Source organism: Nomascus leucogenys, chromosome 12, assembly GCF_006542625.1.
Source record: "Nomascus leucogenys isolate Asia chromosome 12, Asia_NLE_v1, whole genome shotgun sequence".
Taxonomy (NCBI): domain Eukaryota; kingdom Metazoa; phylum Chordata; class Mammalia; order Primates; family Hylobatidae; genus Nomascus; species Nomascus leucogenys.
The window spans coordinates 56,530,156-56,542,943 of NC_044392.1; the positions used below are offsets into that span (position 1 = coordinate 56,530,156).

Consider the following 12,788-nt stretch of genomic DNA (forward strand, 5'->3'; position numbering starts at 1 on the left):
ATTTTCCATGTTACCCCACTGCCTGGGGCCACTCCCCCCGATGCTAGTGCTGATCATCTGTCCCTTGTGGTTTTGATGGTGGTGGAAACCTGTTCATCTGGGCCAGAATATGGTTTCCTTTACTCTACAGGATGAACACTGAAACTAATTCCTTTGTGGTAATCAAATTCAACTGATTAATATCCTGTAAATTTCCTGTGTAAGAAAAAAGTCATCTTGATGTTGGGTACTACTCTAATCATGCTGTGATACACCCAGGTCCAGAGGAGACAGCTTCCCATCCCCACACTCTGGACCCACAGCAACCTCCTCACCTGCTTCAGTTCAACTCTGTCCCTGATGCCCCTGACAGTGTTTCTTTTGACTGTGTTTTTGTTGATTGCTTAATAACTATGTCATCATTGAAGTCCCCAAACTTTTCTTGATTGGCCCTATCTCTTTAGGGAAATTGAGACAAATGAGAAGACCAGTGATTAAAGGGGAGATAGAGAGAAGAAAGTGGCTAAGGAGATGGAAGAATGAAGGAAGAACAGATGTAATTTAAAATGAAAAAGAGAAAGGAGAGAGAGACCATTAAATCTGGGGATATGGGATAGTAGACTTCTACTTTGGGGCTGAATAGAAGGTATATTTTGGGGAAAGTTCACACTTGTTTTCTTTACTTGCCCAGGAACCCATGGTGTGGCTTCATTGTGTGATTGGAAGGGTGAAATGCAGGGTTATGAATAACCAGAATGATCAACACACATATAGCCAGGTGTGTTTTACAGACCTTCAAGGAAATTGGCACTGAAGATGGAGGCTGGATGCATTTTTGCTTCTCTCTCCCCTGCTCAGGGCCATTTGCTAAGGCATGCAAACCCTTCCAGATACTCCTCAAGCATTCTCCTGGGTTCTAGAGAGTCGCCTGCAAGGGACTGGGGAGGAAGGAGGTAATCCAAGGTAGCCAGGGCTCTCCCATAAATCGGCACCCCATGCTTCAGTGCTCTGCTGTACCACTGACAAGACCAGTTCAGGCTGTGTAATTGGGTGGAAAGATAAGGACTTTCAATGCCAACTCCCTCATAGCAGGCCTAGTCACTAATCAGTGTGACTGTGCACAAGTTTCCTTGCTGATAAAATGGAAATAGTCACTCTACCTCATAGGTTTCTGATGAGTATTAAATGAGATAGTATATGTCATAGGTCATGTTGTACATCTGTGAAACATAGTAGAGCTTATTCATTCAGTCTTCATCAGCCCTCCCTGACCCTCCCACTGCTCTGCCCACCTCCTAACCCTTGTTTCATCCTATTCTTCTAAATGAGAGATGGTGATACCTGGAACTGTAAGAGAAAGGAGAAAAGTATATATTAACAGTAACCACACTTTTCTCCACTTTAAGCATTGAATCATTTATTACTCTTTTAATTGAACTCTGTGAAGAAATAGGAGATTTAAAAGAAAAGAAATCCCTTCTCACTTAAGAGGGGAAATGGAGCTATAGTAGTTGAAAGAGACCCTCAAGTTAAAAGAGATCCCAAATTGTTCAGAATCAGCCCATGAGATTTGGTAACAGCAAATCACATTGTGTGTCCTCTGGTATATGATTAGGACAGAAAGCTTTTGGTTGGGCCAGTGACTACACAGGTTTTGATGACACAGGAAGACAATAAGTTGGCTATTGTGTGAAAGGGAGGCAACAGGACCTGGGCTTGTGCCCTTGTCACCTTCTGTATGAATCCAGGAGGGTGGAGCTTGATGACATCGCCTAACAATACCCACATGCACATCTCTGTCATCCTTAAATCACTGAGTCTTGGACTTCAGGATCTCCTTGTGCCAGTCCACAAGGGAACCAACCCACTCCATGGTTTTCTGCTTGGCTTCCTCCCCGCTGTAAATTGGCTTATATGCCAGATCTTGCTGAGCCTTCTTGTAAGAGAAGGTGACCATGCTGTTTGACAATGTCACTATGTGGCAGTTGAAGGGCAGTCAGTAGGTGTAAATTGGCCTCAGCAGGAAGCTCACTATTTCCAGCAGGAAGCCAATTCAGTACCTCAGGGCTAAAGGAAGCCTCCATCTGGAATCAAGGCAGAGGCCGAACTCTTTGCTCAGGGCGTAATTAGGGTTATCATAGCTTTGGTGAGGTGTGTCATCTGAGATGTAATAGAACTGTCCTCAGACACTTAGGACCTTCTTGGGGCCCCACAGGGCCTGAAGGCCAGAATGTGGGCCCATCCCACATAGACTGGGTTGGTTGTGGAGAACTTTCCAACAGTTGACAGGATCACCTTGTTTTTCAAGGCCTTATTTATACTGGCAGTAAGAAATGGGCTTCCTTCCCCATAGATATGCATTGACCTTAAGGCACAAGTGTACAACATGCCAGCATTTTTCAGAGTCCACACATTAGCCACCAGCACAGCCTTCTCAGCAAGCTTTTTGCTGTGTGGATATGGAGCCGACCATGTGTTTTCCAGAGGCTCTTGTTCGTGTCGATTCTGGAAAATCTCTTTGTAGGAGTTGGGCCAGGCTACCTGTATGCTGCTGGCATGGATGAAGACTAGCACACTAGTTTGGACACAGGCCTCCAACAGCTGTTGGGTACCTGCCCATGAAGAGCATGCTGTCAGTGTCAGGAAATATCCCTAAGGGGGGCCGACCACGTGAACAGATCCATGTATCTCACTCCCCACTTCCAAGTTCAGTGGTTGTAATAGACTCGAGCTACATTCTTCAGTGGATCTGACTGAGATTGGGTCATGCTACAGCCACAGGAAAAACACAAAAATGAAAATCCCACTGAAAGGCTAAGCGAGGTCTTAGTAAAGCACACCCCTCTATCTCCTGCTTCAGTTGAGAGACATCTAAATGATAAATTTATTACTCAGGCAGCTCCTATCATCAGGAGGAAGTTGCAGAAACAGGCTCTGGGACCAGATAGTACATTAGAGGAGCTCCTGAATGTGGCCATCTCAGTCTTTCATAATAGAGACAGAAAGGCCCAGGAAAGAAAGAGGAGATACAGAAAAAAACCAAAAGCTTTAATGGCCTTGGTGCAAGCCCACAAACCCCAGAATTCCTGGGGTGCATCTGTTAACTGCTAAAGATGTGCCAAGAACAGTTATGTCTCTTCTAAAACTTAACCAGTCCAGGGTGAAACAGCTCAGGGTACAATGTTGTTAGTATATTTTACTTCTTGTCTCTGTAATCTTTGGCACTAAATTCTTTCTTTGTATAATACACATGTTTAACTCTGTGCCTGTTAAAAAGCCCCAAGATTCTAGCAGACACACACAAGCTGCTGGATGTCAAGAGGAGCAGATCAGGGGAAGAAGAGAGAAGCAGCCAGATGTTGAGGGAAGCACATCAGTGAAGGAACACAGAGCAGCTGGATGTCGAGAGGGATGCACTGACCAGCAGAAGGATGCAGGGTTTGGCCAAGCAGTTAGGGAAGAGTCAGGCCACTGAGCAGCAGACTCCAGGGGAAAACCATTCTTTTCTGGCTTCCTCCATCTCACTGAGAGCTACCTCCACTCAATAAAAGCTTGCACTCATTCTCCAAGCTCAGGTGTGATTCAATTTTTCTGGTACACTATGAGAAGAACCCAGGATACAGAAAGCCCTCTGTCCTTGTGACAAGCTGGATGGTCTAAGATCTAATTGAGCTGGTTAACACAAGCTGCCTATAGACGGCAAAACTAAAAGATCAAAACTAAAGGAGCACCATGTAACACATGTCCACTGGGGCTTCAGGAGCTGGGAACATTCACCCCTAGATGCTGCTTTGGAGTTGGATCCCCTCAGCCTGCTCGTCTGTATGCTCCCCTAGTGGTCTGAGCAGGGGCACTGAAGGAGGGAGCCACACCCCCATCACATGCACTGTGAGGGGGACAAGGGATTTTTCCCATTTCATTCTCATCAGTGTACACACGAGACTCAAAATGATGACTATAGTGGCACCTGGAAGGTTTGATTCGGGCCACAGATGCAAGGGGTGGCTGGATATCAAGAGTCTGAAGTCGGAGTTTAGTTGACTTTTGATTGGAGCCACAGTAGAAAGAGCATCCACAGCCTTTGGAGTCACACAGAGGTGCATTTAAAGTCTCATTCTCCTACTTACTTACTTATCTGGGGGGCCTTGGACAAGTTACTTGCCATCTCTCAGCCCTAGTCTTCTCATGTAAAAAACTGAAGGTAGCAGCTTTGAACTCCCCCAGTTGGTAGTGATCAGCAAAGACACTTGGCCCAGAGCATAGCAGGTGCTCAGTGGAGGGACTTCTCTTCCTTCATTGTTTATCCTTCTGATCCTTGTTTGCCCCACCTTGCTCCATCTCCTCCTCAGGCTACTGTACCTTTCGTGTTGAAGTTCACGATAGACTCTCTGTGAGTGACACCAAAGATGTCAATGATAGAGGCGGTGTGGATGACTACTGAGATGTCCTGGCAGGCTCTCTTCGGGCCTGACTGATCCAGAATGTCTCCTTCTAGCACTGTCAGCTTGGTATTGTTCCGGAGCTCTGCAAGAACACAGGTCAGGTCATTGGAAGGGTTTCTGAATCTGGCTGGGAGGTTTCCTGATAAAGATGATGTTACATAGGTGTTTGAGGGTGGTTAGAGTCGGGTTGTTAGAGTGGAGGGTGTATATTCCATGGAAGGAACAAGTAAACAAAGGCACAGAGGTCAGCATGTTTAGCAATTTTTTGGGAAAGAGCAAACATCTGTTTCTACCCCATCTCATTTCAGAAAAGTAATCTGAGCAATGAGCTGTCAGGTGTGCCTGGAATATAAGCACTGCTAGGGTCACGGGAGACTCACCAAAATTTTTAAGGAGAGTAGGGTGATTGTGGAGAGTTGGGTATAAGAAGGAAAAGTTTGAATTTAATTCTGTAGGTAATGCAGAATCGTGATTTTGGGTCTCCAGCACCATGTCACAGAAAACCCCTTATTTATATTTGGAATAAGTAGAGAAACAGGCCAGGGGTGGTGGCTCACACCTGTGATTCTAGCAATTTGGGAGACTGAGGCAGGTGGATCACTTGCCTCCAGGAGGTCGAGACCAGCCTGGACAACCTGGTGAAACCCCGTCTCTACTAAAAATACAAAAATTAGCCAGACATAGTGGTGAATGCTTATATTCTCAGCTAATAAGAAGCCTGAGGTAGGAGGATGGATGGAGCCCAGGAGATGAAGGTGGCAGTGAGCAGAGATCATGCCTCTGGACACCAGCCTGGGTGGCACAGCAAAATCCTGTTTCAAAAAGAAAAAGAATAATGAAGCAGAATTGTAGTGTAGGAAGTTAACCTTGCCTCAAGGATGTAAAATGGACTAGTATAGGGGATATGAGAAAGCCAGGGGATCAAGAGATTAATCCGAATGTCTGTGCCAAAGTTGAGATGAGGACTGGAAGCAGGGTCCAGCAGTGGAAGCAGAGAAGGAGAGAGATACACCAGGCTGGAACTTCAGACCTCACCTTGAAGGTCCTGGTACCTGTTGGATCTTGGCTGAGAGGAAAAGGAGAAGACAAAATCACCCCTATGGTTTCCTGCTTGAGAGGAAAGGGAGGAGAGTGGAGCCATTACTAGGGAATTGCAGAAGAGTTTAAATAATGAATTTTTTTGAAAATTCTTGTTGGATATTATCAAAAGCAGGTACCAACGCTGAAAATGAATTAGTCACCAATGAACTAACATCCAGCTGTGTAGCCCAGGGCAGCAGTTACATCAATGTCTTCAGGCTCCTCTGAAATCCAGAGGTAGTGATGCTGCCAGTAAAGTTGTCACCTGGAATTAGCCCACAAAATGAACGCCATGCTACATGGAGCTCAGATAAATACACTCATTTTTGCTTTATAATCTGCATATGGCTCACAGCTTGCTTATTTCCTTTTACAGCTGTCTCATGAGGTAGGTATTCTGAATCCCATTTTATTGGTGAAGAAACTGAGGCTCAGAGAGGTTAAAGGGCAGATTAAAGGTCATGTTTCTAGTGAAGGCTCAAAGTTGCCCACCCCGCCTCTAAGTCTTGTACCCTGTGCACCAGGTGCAGGAATAGCTGCTTAGAATCAACTTTTCTGAGAAAGAGTAAGAATAAGTCAGTTTAACTGAAATTGGCAACAAAGGCCAAAGAACAGTGAGAGTAAAATTCAGAGTGAAAAATTCAAGGCTGGAGAAATTCCTTCCTGGGATACAGGTGGGACCATTTGCTCTCTTGATGCCTCTGCCTTGTTTTGTCTACTCCCAGCCCCTTCCCACTGTCAGGCAACTCCAAGGAGGCCCTGCAATAGGGGAGGCGGGGAAGAGGCTGCTGGGGAAGAGGTGGGTGACAGCCTGAGAGTCGAATTTTCTCTGATTGCATTTCCACCTCTGTACTTCCTGCTCCCTTCGTCTGCTTCCCATTTGCTGCCAACTTCAGACTGGCTCAAAGGAATTACCATTTCAAAGCTGAAGAAGTCTAAAGCCAAGAGAAAGTGACTCTTCCCCTATGAGTTCACAGGGAACTAGAGAGACCAGGAAAGGGGACTTTGTGGATGGAGCCATAGCTCCCTCCTTCCTCAAGCTGCTAGACGAACTACTGCTTAAGAGCACAGATGCTGCACTAGACTACATACAGGGGTTCAAATCCAGCTTTGCCATATTCTAACTGTGGAACATTGGACAAGTTCATTAACCTCTCTCTGTTTCCTCAACTGCAAGAAAGGAGGCTAATAACATTAATAACCTCATAGGGCTGTTATGAGCAGCAAATGAGTGGGCACATGCAAACCATGTAGCACAGTGCCTGGCACAGAAAAAACACTGAAAGGATTCTCTGTTTTTATCTTCATACAGTCTTTTGCCCATCCATTATACCCCCTGCATTTTCACCACAGGGGAATTTTTCCTCTAGGCTGAGCATTGCTTTTTCTTTGTATTACGTGTTAGAGTACAAATATTGGTGAGACATAATGATTACAATCATTTAAAATTCATCAAGTGTTAATATTTATTTATCAAAGACACCATTAGAACAGAGGGTGGAGGAAATCAGAAGAGGTCAGAGAAGAGCGAAAGAAGAGTAGAGTGCTGGGTGTGGTCCCTGAGTGCTGTTAAGTGGGGACTTTTCTGTGGGCAGCGCATGACCCTCTGCAGAGTCAGAGCTCATATGTAGACACACAGTCCTCCCAATCCCATGGGATGGGGAGGAGGACAGGGAATTGGACACACAGGGAGGCAAAAGGAGAGACTGAAGACCCATCTTGCCAAGCATCAGCCCCAGGGCCATGTGAAGCCCCTGGATGAAGCTTTGGTCTGAGCTCTGCTACACATTAATCAGATGGCCTTTGCAAGTCGCTTTGTTTCTGGACCTCGATGCATTCATTGTCCACTTGGATGTCACCCCTTTTCTACCTTCCTCATAGTATTATTTGCACAAGAGTTGCTACAACAAATTCTGCATTGCAGGGTGGGGGTAGGGGGTGGGTATTGAGCAACAGAGACAAATGGTTTTAAAAAGAGCCATATATGAGAAATGAAAATGAGGCATGCCTGGCCTTATACTGCCTCTTACTCTGTCTCTGCTCTGTGCTATGCACTTGTGCGTGCTCTCTCCCTCTCACTGATGCTATCTCTCTCACTCTTTCTCATTCATTCTCCATCTTTCTCATTTTCTCTCTCTGATTTTTCTCTCCCCTTCATTTTCTCTCTCTTTCTCACTCTCTGACACGCACACACAGGCACACATGCACACATGCACACACACACACTTAAACACTCATCTTTGCCTTCGCTTCCTTTTATTTTACCTCCACTAAAGATGCTGAGGATGCTATGAAACAAAACAAAGCTTGGGGCAGTCTAGAGAGGCAGGGACCCACTGGTGAGGTCTCCAGGTAAATGCTGTCCTTTGTGAATGTTGCAAAGCAATTGCCAAGACAAAAAGCTTCAGAGCATAAAAGAGTTGTAGACAAGAACGAGAACTGATGTGGGATTTTCTAGATGAAAGGGGCCTGGAGGCTGAGGTGGCTGCCTCTCAAGTTCTCGGTCAGGGCCAGAATCCAGTCTCTGGACTGCCTGCCCAGTATCTTTCACACTATGCCATTTTATGCTATTTAGTTTTCTGTTTTTGGTGACTTTGGATGTGGGATTGGCTTAGATTTGCCTACAACTTTCCATAACTTGCCAGAAAAGCTCCACCTCCCCATACCCATGCAGGGTTTAAAATGTAGCCACACACCCATGACTCAAGTTTACTTACTAGAAAATTTCTCCCTCAAACCTGATCTGAAGGCCTTGTCCAAGGCCCTGATCTCCTTTAGCTCCTTCTCCTTCACCAAGAGGTAGACGATCCTCTGACCCAGAAACCCTCCTGCTCCTGTCACAAGGCAGCTCCAGCCCATCATGGCCAATCCAAGATTGCAGGAAACACTTGCCAGGAAATAGAAGATCCTGGGGAGTAGATCTTTTTCTAGGGTGACCATGGAGAGGACTAAAAACAGTGGTAAAATGGTTATAGACTTGCACAGATGCCTTACTTTCCTCCACCCCATTGTTTGCAAAAATTCCATGTCCCCACCGCTGCCAAGAGTAGCTGAAAGAAAGTGAAAAAGCTCTAACCATTAATTAAATGGTTAAAAGGCTGGACAGAAGAGTCGAGGTGCTGGTCACTTCATCCCCTAAGGCAGCCCTGGAGCTTTATGCTCTGTGGCTCCTGGCTTGCCCCTTATCACTCTGAACTCATGCCACAAACTCATTGCTCCCACCTCCTCCAGCATCCCTTTTCTCAGAAGAATAGTGACCTTTAGGTTACATCTCTGATTCTTCCCAGGAACAGGAAGAGAAATCCAATCCTAAGGCCACTCTTCGAAAAAGAGTAAGTGGTAAAGTGTGTGGTAAAGAGTCTGTGGAAAAGAGTGTGGTAAAGAGTCTTAGGTTTAGCCTTAACAGGAAGCTGGTCAGTTCATACCAGCTGTCTGGGATCTGCAATCTGTGAAGTTAAACTAGACTGGGAGAAATCTCCAAGTGCAATGTGAACTTTGTGCAGTAAATATATTTGGAGGGAAATCCACATTAGCCCATTATTGCAATTTTCCCCTGAAGAGCTCTGGGTTACTAGATGAAGAACATCATTGAAGGGAAGGTATCTATTGATAACTGCTTAATAATATGGCCCGTACCACAAGAGTGGAGAGTGTAGTTTTTTGCCCCAATGACTCTTGTCATAGATGTTTGAACTTATCCCATATTTTTGGCTGCAAAACCATTTTCAGCAAATTCTCCTGAACTGAACATGCTGTGAGTGCTTCTGAAGCCTATGCATTAGAACTGCCCAAATTTACCCACCATAAGCTCCTGAGACACTTTCTTTACTTAAAAAAATGTAATTTATATTCATTAAACTGCCCAGATCTCAAGTGTTCAGTTCAGTGAAACTTGACAGTTATGTATGCCCATGTAAGTACCATCCGAAAAAACAGAGACCATTTTCTTCTTGAAAAGAAGTTCTTAGTTAATTCTTTGCACTGTACCCAACCTACTTGGTAGGCAACTACATTCTGATTTTTATTCTTGTGGAATTCTTATTTTATTCCCATATTTTCCTAACTTTTTCTTGTAAGATTTCTGTGGTTCTGGATATATACTTAAATATAAAATCATTTTGAAATGAAGTTTTGTTCATGGAGTACAGAAAAATTGACCATTGATTGTCTCTATTGTTTGCTTATTTTTTATTTCATGATTTTCTTTATTATTGGCTTACATTTATTAATTTTGGGTTTATTTTACTCTCATTTTTCAGTATTCTTATGATGAAAACATAGATAATTGACTTTACTCTTTTGTTCATTTCCACTATAGGCATTTAAAATTGTAAATTTCTCTCTAAGCACTGTGTCAGTTGTATCCAACATTTTGATGCATTGGGTTATCATCACTCAGTTCCTGATGTTTTAAATTTTTTCTTGTGAGTTCATCTATGACCAAAGTGTAATTCAGAGTATGTTGCTTGTTTTCTAAGATTGGGGGCTTTCTCTTGCAATCTCTGAGTGGAAGCAATAAATATAAGCCCTAAAGAAACTTAGAAATTAAACAAAGGGCAAGACAGATGGGGCCCACACTACTAAACTTGTTTGTTTTTAAACAGCTTTACTGAGGTATAATTGACATACCATAACATTCACCTTTTTTAAGTGTACAGTTCAATTATTTTTAGTAAAATTTTAGACACGTGTGACCATTACCACGATCCTGTTTTGCAACATTTCTATCATTCCTAAAAAAATCCCTCATGCTTATCAGTTGCCACCTTTTATTCCCACTCCCCAACTCAAGGCAACTCTTAATTGACTTTCTGACTCTACAGATTTGCCTTTTCTGGGACCCATATAAATAGAATCATGCAATATGTGGTCTTTTGTATCTGTCTTCTTTCACCTAACTTAATATACTTTTGTGTTTTATCTATGTTGTAGCACATATCAATGTTTCATTCCTTTTAGGTGTCAAATCCTATTAAATTGTATTGATAGTTCCATTTGTTCACTCACCTGTTGATAGATATTTGATGTGTTTCTACTTTATGGACTGTTACGGATAAAGCTGCTATGAATATTCACATTCGTGTGTTGTGTGGACATAGGTTTTTATTTCTTTTGGGTAAACAGCTAGAAGTGAAAGTGCTAGGTCATATGGTAAATGTATCTTTAAAATTTTTAAGAAACTGCCAAACTGGTTTTCAACATGGCTGCATGTCCCATCAACAGTGCATGAGTAGTTTGATTTTTCCACATCATCGTTTTTTCACTTCCTCCAGTTGCTTCTGTCCTTCTTTTTTATTATAGCATTCTAGTGAGTAAGAAGTGGTGTCTCACTGTAGTTTCAATTTGCATTTCCCTGCTCACTAATGATGCTATCTTTTCATGTACTTTATTGGTCACTCCTACACCTTTTTGGTGAAATGGCTATTTAAATATTTTGCCCATTTATAAAATTAGGTTATTTATCTTTTTGTTGTTCAGTTGTAAGTGTATTTTATATCCTGGATATAAGTCCTTTATCAAACATATAATTTGATTTTTTTTCTCAGTCTGTGGGTCATCTTTTCATTTTCTTATTGTTGTCTTTAAGTGCAAACATTTTTAGTTTTGATCATGTTTCATTTTTCAACTCTTTTTTTAACCAGGAAAAGTTGAGTTTTTGTCTAATTCAAGATCATGAATACGCTAACCCATGTTTTCTTCTAAGAGATGTATAATTTAGCCTTTAAATTTAAGCCTATAATTTATTATAAGGGAATTTTTGCCTATGTCTGTGTTAATGGCCTGGATTCATATGGCCAATTGATTTTAACAGTAGGAAATCCAATGGGGAAAAGCATGGTCTTTTAACCAAGTGATAATGAGACAACTGAATTGTCCACATGCTCAGGGAATGTCAGCCTGCTATATCAAGTGATGCTCATCTGAGTCACCACCTATTGGCATCTGAGCGTGTGAAGAATTTCTCAGTTTGATAATTATGGGTTAAATAATATGCTTTAACTTTCTGCTTCTCCCATTTGACAGACAATGTCATCCTCTCGTGCAGAGCCAGCCACATTCTTGAGGCACCATGGTGAAAATGAAGGCCTAAGTCAATGGATTTGGCTTTATTGGGTGCTGGGTCACCAGGGCTACTTATAACTCTGATAAAGTGAATATTATTACCATCAATCACCCTTTCACAGAGCTCAGCTACATGGTCTACAAGTTCCAGTATGAGTCCACCTATGACAAATTCCATGGCATCATCAAGGCTGAGAACAAGAAGCTTGTCATCAATGGAAATCCCACCACCATCGTCCAAAAGCTAGATCCCACCAAAATCAAATAGGGTGATTCTGGAACTGAGTACATCATAGAGTCCACCGGTGTCTTCACTACCATGGAAAAGGCTGGAGATCACTTGCAGGGTTGAGCTAAAAGGGTCATCATCTCTGCCCCCTCTGCTGATACCCCCGTGTTTATAATGGGTGTGAACCATGAGAAGTATGAAAACAGCCTCAAGAACATCAGCAATGCCTCCTGTACCACCAACCGTATAGCACCTCTAGCCAAGATGATTCATGACAACTTTGGAATAGTGGAATGACTCATGACCACAGTCAGCGCTATTACTGCTACCCAGAAGACTGTGAATGCCCCTTCATGAAACTGTGGCATCATGGCTGCAGAGCTCTCCAGAATATCATCCTTGCATCTACTTGCATTGTCAAGGCTGTGGGCAATGAGATCCATGGGCTGAACGGGAAGCTCACTGGCATGGCCTTCCATGTACCCACCACCAATATGTTGGTCATGGACCTAACCTGCCATCTGGAAAAACCTGACAAATATAACATCAAGAAGGTGGTGAAGCAGGCATCAGAGGGTCCCCTCAAGGGCATCCTGTGCTACAATGAGCACTAGGTTGTCTACTTCAGCTTAACCATTGACACCCACTCTTCCACCTTTGATCCTGGGACTGGCATTGCCCTCAGTTACCACTTTCTCAAGCTCATTTTCTGGTATGACAATGAATTTGGTTATAGCAACAGAGTGGCGAACCTCATGGCCCACACGGCCTCCAAGGAGTAAGACCTCTGGACCATCAGCCCCAGTAAGAGCATGAGAGGAAAAGAGAGGCCCTCAGGTGCTGGGGAGTCTCTGCCACACTCAGTCCCCCAGCACATTGAGAATCTCCCCTCCTCACAGTTTCCATGCAGAACCCCTAAAGAGGGAGGGGCCTAGGGAACCCCACCTTGTCCTGTACCATCAATAAAGTCCCCTGTCTGTGCTAGGCCAAAAAAA

The 12,788-nt window shown here is 43.5% G+C and overlaps 2 pseudogenes; one reads left to right on the forward strand and one right to left on the reverse strand.

The window, feature by feature from the left end:
* Positions 1 to 1,789: 1,789 nt before the first annotated feature.
* LOC100607257 lies at positions 1,790 to 8,363 on the reverse strand (annotated as a pseudogene).
* Positions 8,364 to 11,571: 3,208 nt separating this feature from the next.
* LOC100606912 lies at positions 11,572 to 12,575 on the forward strand (annotated as a pseudogene).
* Positions 12,576 to 12,788: the final 213 nt, after the last annotated feature.